Source organism: Carlito syrichta, unplaced genomic scaffold (assembly GCF_000164805.1).
Source record: "Carlito syrichta isolate Samal-C Ts95f unplaced genomic scaffold, Tarsius_syrichta-2.0.1 Scaffold301614, whole genome shotgun sequence".
In the NCBI taxonomy this organism is placed as follows: domain Eukaryota; kingdom Metazoa; phylum Chordata; class Mammalia; order Primates; family Tarsiidae; genus Carlito; species Carlito syrichta.
Genome location: NW_007245710.1, coordinates 106,104 through 115,220, shown reverse-complemented (window position 1 = coordinate 115,220; position 9,117 = coordinate 106,104).

Below are 9,117 nucleotides of genomic sequence, written 5' to 3'. Positions count from 1 at the left end.
TTATATATTGCTTATATATATATATAGCTTATGTATATATTGCTTCTATTACTAATTTTACTTATATTACTTACACATTACTTATATACTTTTGCTTATAGTACTTATATTATTCATATTACTTATATATTTCTGCTTATTATAGCTTGAGCTCCCTGCATTCCTATAAGAAAAGGAAAAGTGTAACTAAGTTCAGACTTTATTTCAGTATTCTCATCTAGGAAAAGTGTAACTAAGTTCAGGCTTTATTTCAGTATTCTCATCTTTTAAAGGAAAATCTTAGGAAGAGGTGCAGTAAGCTTAACGGGGCAGTTTCTACTAATGTGCCTGGTTTGTCCACACACATAACATGATTGCACTAAAACATTTTTCTGTTTACCTGCACCCTGCATACCTTGAGCAATCTGTGAAAAGGTTTCTCCCTTCAATGCTGTGGCCAAAACCATCCCTTGCATAATAGTTGAGCTTACGTCTGCTCACTGGTAGATAAAATCAGTAACCTCTCCAGTTTTGGGTATGGGTCTAAGCAAAGCCTGACAAGTATTATTAGCATTTTCAAAAGCCAATTGTTTGATAAGGATTTCTGCTGCTTCTTCGTTAGTAATTACCCGATTAATAGCCGTAGTGAGTCTGAAAACAAAGTCCTCATAACTTTCCTCAGCCTTTTGTTTTATATCAGATAAAGAAGAAGTCTGAGCGGTGTCTGCTGATAATTTTTCCACGCGGTGACAGCACAATGATTTATCTGAAGCAAAACATCTTTGGGTAGAGAAATTTGATTAGCCATTTGGGTATACATACCAGTCCTGGAGAGCATATCATGAGAAATAATGAATGACCCAGCAGGTCGATTTAAATTTTGGTCTATTTGAATTCTAACTTGATCCTCATACTCGGTTTTCCACAGCAAATAAGCACCACCTCTGGACAAACAGCTTTTGGTTAATTGCTGCCAATCTGTGAGAGTCATCCATTGAGAGGCAAATTGATCTAAAATAGTAATTGTATAAGGTGCAAGAGGACCATACTTTGAGCTTGCCTCCTGTAACTCTGTTACCAATTTATATGGCAAGGATTCCCAGTGAGTTCAATCCACTCCATCAGCACTGGGATAAAATTGTATCGGGAAACAAGCTGTGAAACTAAAATCTCCTTCTTTTTCTGCTTCAGCTTGTACTGCCTGCATACCAAGAGGAAAGACAGGAGCCGCAGGGGCATTACTGGCATTATTAGGCAAACTTTTTGGCTTTAGGAATTTAGCATTGAAAGAAGCAGCCTGTAGGAGGGAAGGCTCAGGGTTGACTGTAAGAGCACTGATATGATACCTAGCAGCTTCTGCCTCAGGTTCAGCTTCATCCTGTGGAGATAATTTATCATTGTCATTATAATCAGGGAGAGCCGAAGCTGTGGCAAAGAGAAAAGTTTCTTCATCATCATCATCATCGTTAGCAGCCTTTTTGGAAGGAAATTTCTCGTAATCATGCTGTGGATTTAAAGCATTTTAAATTAACATTGTTACTGCACAAAATGTAGAAAATGAGCTAGATTAGAAGAAGAAGCTTTAGTTCCACGTTTAGACAAAGTATTCATTAAGATACTGATGAATATTTTATGTTCCTAGATTCGCTCTGGCCCATGATTAGATCACGGCTCTGGCTTCACAAAAACTTGCTTACCCATCCTCGCTCTGCCTGTCTCTACAGAGGGGCCTGCAGCACCCTGGGTAAGATCCTAGCTGCCCTGAAATGAGAAAAAGACTTACCTTTCCAGGGGCCCCACGTTGGGCACCATTTATGGGGGGCCAGCCCCCCAAAAGAGATTTAGAGGGTCCCTGGAAGGTGGGGCAGCATTGGCGAATATTCTGGAGAAATAAGGAGAAAGAAAGAGACTGGACTTTGTCTAGTGCAGAAGCCGATTCTGTAGTAGGGATAGATATTAAAAGAAAGAAAGATGGAGGGATAGATATAAAGAGGAAGAAAGAGAAAGAAAGAAAGTGGACAACTGTTCAGTGAAATGAGCAGAAGCCATTTATTGGGACCAACCATGAGTCTTTTATCCCAAATTTTCACATGTTAAATCACAAGACTTTCACGTGAGCACAAGGCCAGGTGGGTGAGGCGCACCCTCCCACCCACCAGGTGTTTCCTTAGGCATGAGGAAGGACAATCCCAATCAAATCACAAGACTTTTACATGAACACAAAACCAGGTAGGTGGGGGGCGTCCCCCACCCACCAGGCGTTTTCCCAAGCATGAGGAAGGACAATCCCAAAGTTATCTCACTGTTCCTCATGCTTGGTTTATATTCCTCAAAAGCAATATAACTGACTAAAATCCTAATACCTTTCTTATCTGTGCTAATTTTACCTGTACTATAAACAATTCTTAATTATGGCTTAAACCAGTTCCTAAAGAATGTGACCCAGCCCAAAGTTTGTGCTGGGCCATTTCTGGTAACCCTAAATAATCATCTATACCATCTAATGCTGGAAACAGCCCTCTAAATGTATATACTAATTTTACAAATATATTTTAAAATCTTATAAAGAAGCTTGTATTATGTATAAGGTTCCCAAATGCGATCTGAGTTTGAACCGTGTTAAGTTTAAAGCCGAAACCACAGTCTGTGAGAAACGGGAACATTGGATCCCTAGAGTCAGCCATGCCTGTCATATTCTCAGAACTTCATGCTTAGATCATCAAAATTCCTGCCAGTGGGTAATGCTAAACAACAAAGAAAGGAGGAGGGAATGGGCCTTCAGCTCCTGAACCAGGCTGGTGGTCTCAAGGTCTGCAGCCTGCCTGAATCCCTAACACTCAGGCAGGTCTCCACAGCTGGCTCTCAACAGTGGCTAGCAGAGGGAAGTGAATGGAGCAGACAGTGGGCTGAAGAGGGGGGTGGAGAGATAGAGCAGTAAGGGGGGAAACAAACAAGTGTACCAACAAATGGAGAGAGAGACCTATACTGAAACAGATAAAAACAACAGACCACAGCTACAGAGTAACCAACTCCTATACAAAAAAATAAAACATACAATGATGCTAACATACAAGCTAACCAACCACCTTATTGGTATGCTGTTCCTCTATACAAAGATATGGTTTACAGAGAGAAGAAAAGAGAAGAAAAGGAAGAGGAAAAAAGAAAAAAAAAAGGAACAACATAGTAGGAATAGAATTAAGTCATTAAACTAACAGAACCAATCAAGCACACTCTGAGAGTTTTCTTTAAGTCCAATGTCCTTTCAGCTCTGATTTCTAGCTTTCTTTTCAAGCTGGTAAATTAGCTTGCAGTTAGGGTCAGTTGCCCCTGGTCTGCTGTGAAGGACGGTTCAGATCACCGTTCACCACTCTGGCCTGTGTCTGTTTTTCAAGCTTGTTTCTCTCGTTTCATTGTTGTTACCTTGAATCACCAGCAGGTGGTTCTATCTCAGCTGCTCGCCCCAGAGGGGGTGGGGCTGGACAGGAACCAGCAGAAGCTGGAGATGGAAACCTGCCTCAGGGCACACAGGAGGAGACCCACGCAGGCAGGACATCACGGTCACAGGAGAGGTGGCAGTGATCCCAGCAGATCTTCCCTGCAGGGGCTTCAAGGATTGAAGTCGTGGATTGCCTGAGGCATGGGTGGTGCGATGTGCTATGGCCGCCACGGAGGCCACGGCAGCGCTGGCGGCTGCTGTGTCTACGCTGCAGTGGCCAGACAGCTGCGATGCCCCAGCGGTGGCAATAGCCGAGCTCCGTGTGAAGAGCAGGCTGTGATGTTGGGGTCCGCAGCCCCCGGGGAGAGAGCCAGAGACCCACTGCAGTTCTCCTTTGCAGAGGGTTTCATAGACCTGGTTGCCCCGTCTCCATCTTGCCGGAAGTTCGAATTTTATTTTTGATGATACATTAGCATTGGCTCTGAATGGAGAAATTTGAAAGACCATTTAAAATCAGGATGGTCAGACCAGGTAATATAGTGAGACCTCCCTTAGAAAAATTTAAAAATTAGCCTGGCATGGTGGTACAAGCCCGTAGCCCAGCTACAGGAAGCTGAGGTAGAAGGATTATCTGAGCTATAACAAATTACCATAAGCATGATGGCTTATAAACAACAGAAATTTATTTCTCACAGTTCTGGAAGCCAGAAGTCCAAGATCAAGGCACCAGCAGATTCAATATCTAGGGAGGGCCTGCTTCCTGGTTTATACGTGGCACATTCTTGCTTTATCTTTATCTTCACATGTGAATGAGGCAGAGGCATTCTCTGGGGCCTATTATATGAGGGCATTAATCCCATTCACGTGGGCTCCACCCTCATGACCTAATCACCTCTTCAGAGCCCCACCTCCAAATACAATTTGGTTTCAACACATAAATTTTGGGTGGGCAGAACATTCAGTCTATAGCAATAGTATACCTAATATATTCATGTTACTAGGCATTCACATGAACTGCATTTCACTTTTTATTTTCTCCCTATATTTGTGTCCAAGTCTTATCTGTACTTCCTTTACCTGGCTTGTCTGCTAATAAGCTTCCAAATATGTCCCATGCCCTGCTTCCTGGACCAGCCCCAAACCCTAATTTTGTATCACAGGGGTCTTTGCTTGTCCCTAAGAGCTGAAGACTGAGAAACAAAAAACCCAGTGCATCCTGCTTCACTGACTGGAGATTTGTCTGAGGTCCAACTCTCCAGTCCTGCCAGGTGCCCTGCCCATGGCAACTCTTGTGCTTTCTCTGCATACAGCGTTGCCCTTGGCCTTGCCTTGGAAGAGGCGACTATCAACGCTCATGAATAACTGAAGCCAGAGCATGTCTCAGAGATTATGTTCAATTTATTTTCTAATCTCAGGGCCACCACACTCTGAAAAATGTGTCAAAGATGACCCAAGGACTGAGTTGTGTATTGCCACTGCCACATCAGCTACGCTCCTCCATAGTGAAAGTGTGCTGGAGGCTAGGAGAGCTGGTAACATACATTGTTCCTTTCTGCTCCCTTCCGCAAAACCAGCTAAATCTGATGTTTCACAACCTGCCAGTACTCCTCAAGCCAATGTCCCTTTCAAAAGATGGTCACCACATTTCCCTCACTCAGAGACCCTAATAGAAGGGAGACTCCTGAGGTCCACTCATCTTAGAACACACTTGACACTTCTCACACACCAATTCCCACACTGATGGCACATCTGTACCCTCCAGTTCACTCCCCTTTCAAGTGGATCCAGTTCCATCTTGAAATAATTTCCCCAGCTTGCCTCAATCCTTCCAGGGTCCATTCATTGGCTTGGCCAGAGCCTGACTATATCTCTCACCAAGCCTGCTTTCACTTATGTCCGAACAGCTTCCATCAAAATAGTGGGCTTCTTTTCCAAGTTTTCCATACAGTTTTGAAGTCAGCAGAGATAGGTGCTTAAGAATTGCAAAACCCATCAACATGTTCTGGCTAATATAATGCATGGTTCTTCTGAATCTCTCCCATTCAGTGTCTTGGGAACTTTTTAAGATCTGATATCCTTTTGCTTTCTTCTAAGAGGATCTCTGGCAGGCATGGCTGGCCTGTATAAGTCCCATAATCTGTTAAGTTTCATGCAGGTAGACTTGCTGAATTTTGTGACCTTCCTGCCCCAGCAAAGAGTGCTCCTTGGAAGTGGAATTTCTTTCCCCTGTCATTCATTTATCTTTATGCCCCTTCAGGACTCTTCTCTTGTTTTAGAGGACTTTGATACAAGTCGGCCAAATCACCAGAATCCTGCCCTAGAAAAACAGACAAACCATGTCTTTACAAACGTCGATGGAGTGACTTTTAAACCTTGGCTTCCTATCAGTGCCCTCTTCACGCATCTGTTGACACTTGTAACTGTGATGTGATTTGGTCTCTCTGAGCCCTCTCATTCTCAGTCATAATCAGACAGGAAAATGCAGAGGCATTTGTTATTATCTACTAGGATTTTAAAAGTAACTGTTGTGATGCTTTAAGAAAACCCTAAATCATTGGATACTTAAGCACAAAGGTTGAAAATGCAAAGCTTACATTTGATGGTTTATACTGGAAGCTTAAAAAACTAATGTCGGTTTTATAATAGGCATAGGAGAAGGGTACCAATGTCAGCTTACTTGTAACTACTAGAGATGCCAAAAAAAAATGTATACACATTTTAAGTGATGTTATATATGTATTACATTTGGTTTGCCATAAGGAAGTGTCGGGATGCTGATGGTAACCACTCTGAGCACCTCTTGTAATTGCAGAAGTCAAATGTGACTTGTATTCATCTTTTAACTTTAGTCGTTTTTTCCATTCTTAAAATGTGTATACATTTTTGGGCATTCTTTGTATACACTGTGTACTGTGTTAACTGCACACACATATCACCTCATTTCAGTCTAAAAAAACACTATGATTTATCTTTCAGAGAGGAGAAAACAGCCTTAGAGAGATTAACTTGCCACAGAGCTGGTAAGGGTAGAACTGGGATTCAATTCTCCATCTGTCTGATTCCAGAGAAACCCTGACAATGACCTTGGGATTCACTGCTGGCAAAGGCTCATCCTAATGTTGTTCATTATGACTAGGTCAGGATACAAAGGGCTACAACTTCAAACAGCCCAAGCAGGACTCTCTCCATATCCACATCATAAAGGATTATAATTTAGTGTTATGTTAACACCCAAAGTATGCCCTGCAACCATTAAAAAAAAGGCCTTAGGGAAAACAAGAAGTATTTTCAGGCAGGCCCACAATGGCAGGGAGGAGGTGAGGTGGTTTCTCAGAGTGTGGGGGGAAGTGGCCTAGAATTAGGGGACTAGGAAACCAAGTTGGCTGCCAGCTCAACTGAGGCCAAGCAAAATGGCAGACACAGGACATGCCCCTCCTTTCAAGCCTGGCCTCGCACCTCAGGGGCACCGTGGTGCTCAGACACCTTGGCTCCCTTCCTGTGTCCCTCATGATGTCCCTACTCCAGACCAGCCTTTCTCAAACAGTACTGTGTGCCGGAGACCTCTCCCTCTGCAGGAAGCTGTCCTTCCTTGTTATCCGCAGTCCACACACAACTGTAAGCAAAGATCACTTAAACACTGTCTTCATAGTTCATGCAGATTCTTATGGAAAATAATACGCTATCAGGGGAGAGGAGCTGACAGAAGTCAGAACAAGGGAGGGGCAGGCAAATCCTTAGATTATGCTGTGAAACAGGCACCACTTAGATGCTCCTTCAAGTAAAAACTTGCTGTCTAGCTAGTGGCAGGTGTGGTTTGCTCATGACTTTTAGCTGTGAGTTTCATCAGGGTCCACCTCAGTTTTCAAGTCAAGGTTACGCTCTTTCTGGGGTGATGCCCGGCCAATGACTGGGGAAGATGGGGACACCAGGCCTGGCCTTCTCTACCTGGTGTCAAGCCTCTTCCTTCCAAGGTGTTATTCCCAATAAACACTTCACTCTCTTAGCTCTAACTCAGCATCTGCATCCTGAAGAGCCCAGTGTAAGAGAGGGCAATATGATGAGAACAGTAAAGGAGCTCCCCAAAAAGGAGATGTCAGAAAGTAACAGTAGTCAACAGTAGTCAAAAGAGGCCAGTCAGAAATGGACAGGAGGCAGTGGCTCACACTCATAATACCAAAACTTCGAGAGGCCAAGGCGGGCAGATTACTTGAGGCAAGGAGTTTAAGATCAGCCTGGGCAATATAATGAGACCTTGTCTCTACAAAAAAATAAAAAAAATTAGCTGGGTGTGGTGGTATGTACCTGTAGTTCCAGTTACTCAGGAGATTGAGGTGAGAGGATCATCTTAGCCCAGGAGTTTGAGGCTTTGGTGAGTTGTTGTGATTGTGCCACCTCACTCCAGTCTAGGTGATAGAGTGAAACCCTAACTCAAAAAAAAAAAAAGAAAAGAAAAGAAAAAGAAAAAGAAATGGAGAGGACTCAGCTAATCTGGTTATAAAAGATTTCCTTTCAATCTGTTGGCTGGGAGAGAAATCCAACAACACAGAGCTCCTTCTGATGGAGACTTTCTTGATATCATAAAGAGCTTTATCAAAGCCCGTGTGAAAATCAACTATCGGTGGCAAGACTTTCCTCATTAAGGTCTCCGTTGCCACTTGGGCCCTTGGGTAAGATACGTAACTTCAGAGACTGTTCTTCAGGTTCATCTACCCATGGGCTTGTTGGCAGGATTAAATGGGATCATGGACTGAGCTGGCTGGCTGGATTCCCACCTGGAACGTAGTAAATGCCAATTAATGTTAGTTTCTTTCCCCCTCAGAAATTTGCTGGATAATAACAGGCCAACTAGCTAAACTTGTCTTCTGTGATTGTCAAGGTTGGAAGCTTTGAAAGGTGAACTCACGAAGGAGAGTGGTCAAAAACAATTCTGTGGTAGGAATAAGGCAAAAACCACACCATAGTTAAGTCAACTACCCAGATCATGCCCAGTGAATAAACACAATAATGCTTTAAGAGAAAGAGACAATTGGCCTGGCTCAGTGACTCAGTCTGTAATCCCAGCACTTTGGGAGGCCGAGGCTAGTGGATTGCCTGAGCCTGCAGGTTCGAAACCAACTCGTCTTGACAATAAATAATAATAATGAAAAAATTATCCGGGTGTGGTAGCATGGGCCTGTAGTTCCAGCTACTTGGAAGGCTGGGGCGGAAGGATCACCAGAGCCCAGCAGGTTGACGTTGGGATGGCCGTGAGTGTGCCATTGCACTCCAACCTGGGTGACAGAGTGAGACTCAAATGCAAAAAAAGAAAGAAAGAAAGAGATGATAGAACCGAGGAAATGTTTAATGATCAGAAAGAAATAAAGAGAGAAAAGAACACTGGCAAAATTAACAAATATAGAAGACGTACATATAGGAGTCCCCAAAGAAAAACCTCAGCAAATAGGACAAAAAGGAAACATTGCATTTGTCCTGAAATGGAGACTAAACAAAGCTTAGTCACTATTGCATCATGAGTGGCTAATGTTTGAAAAAGCTCTTGCAATCAAGTCTGTGATGTATTATAATGCTTTATCTATTGTTTGTAGTTGTTTTAAATCTTGCTTGATTCACCCTACATCTCAAAAAGAATTTGGAAGCTGGGCTCGGTGGCTCAGCCTGTAATCCCGCGCTTTGGGAGGCTGAGGTGAGTGGATTGCCTG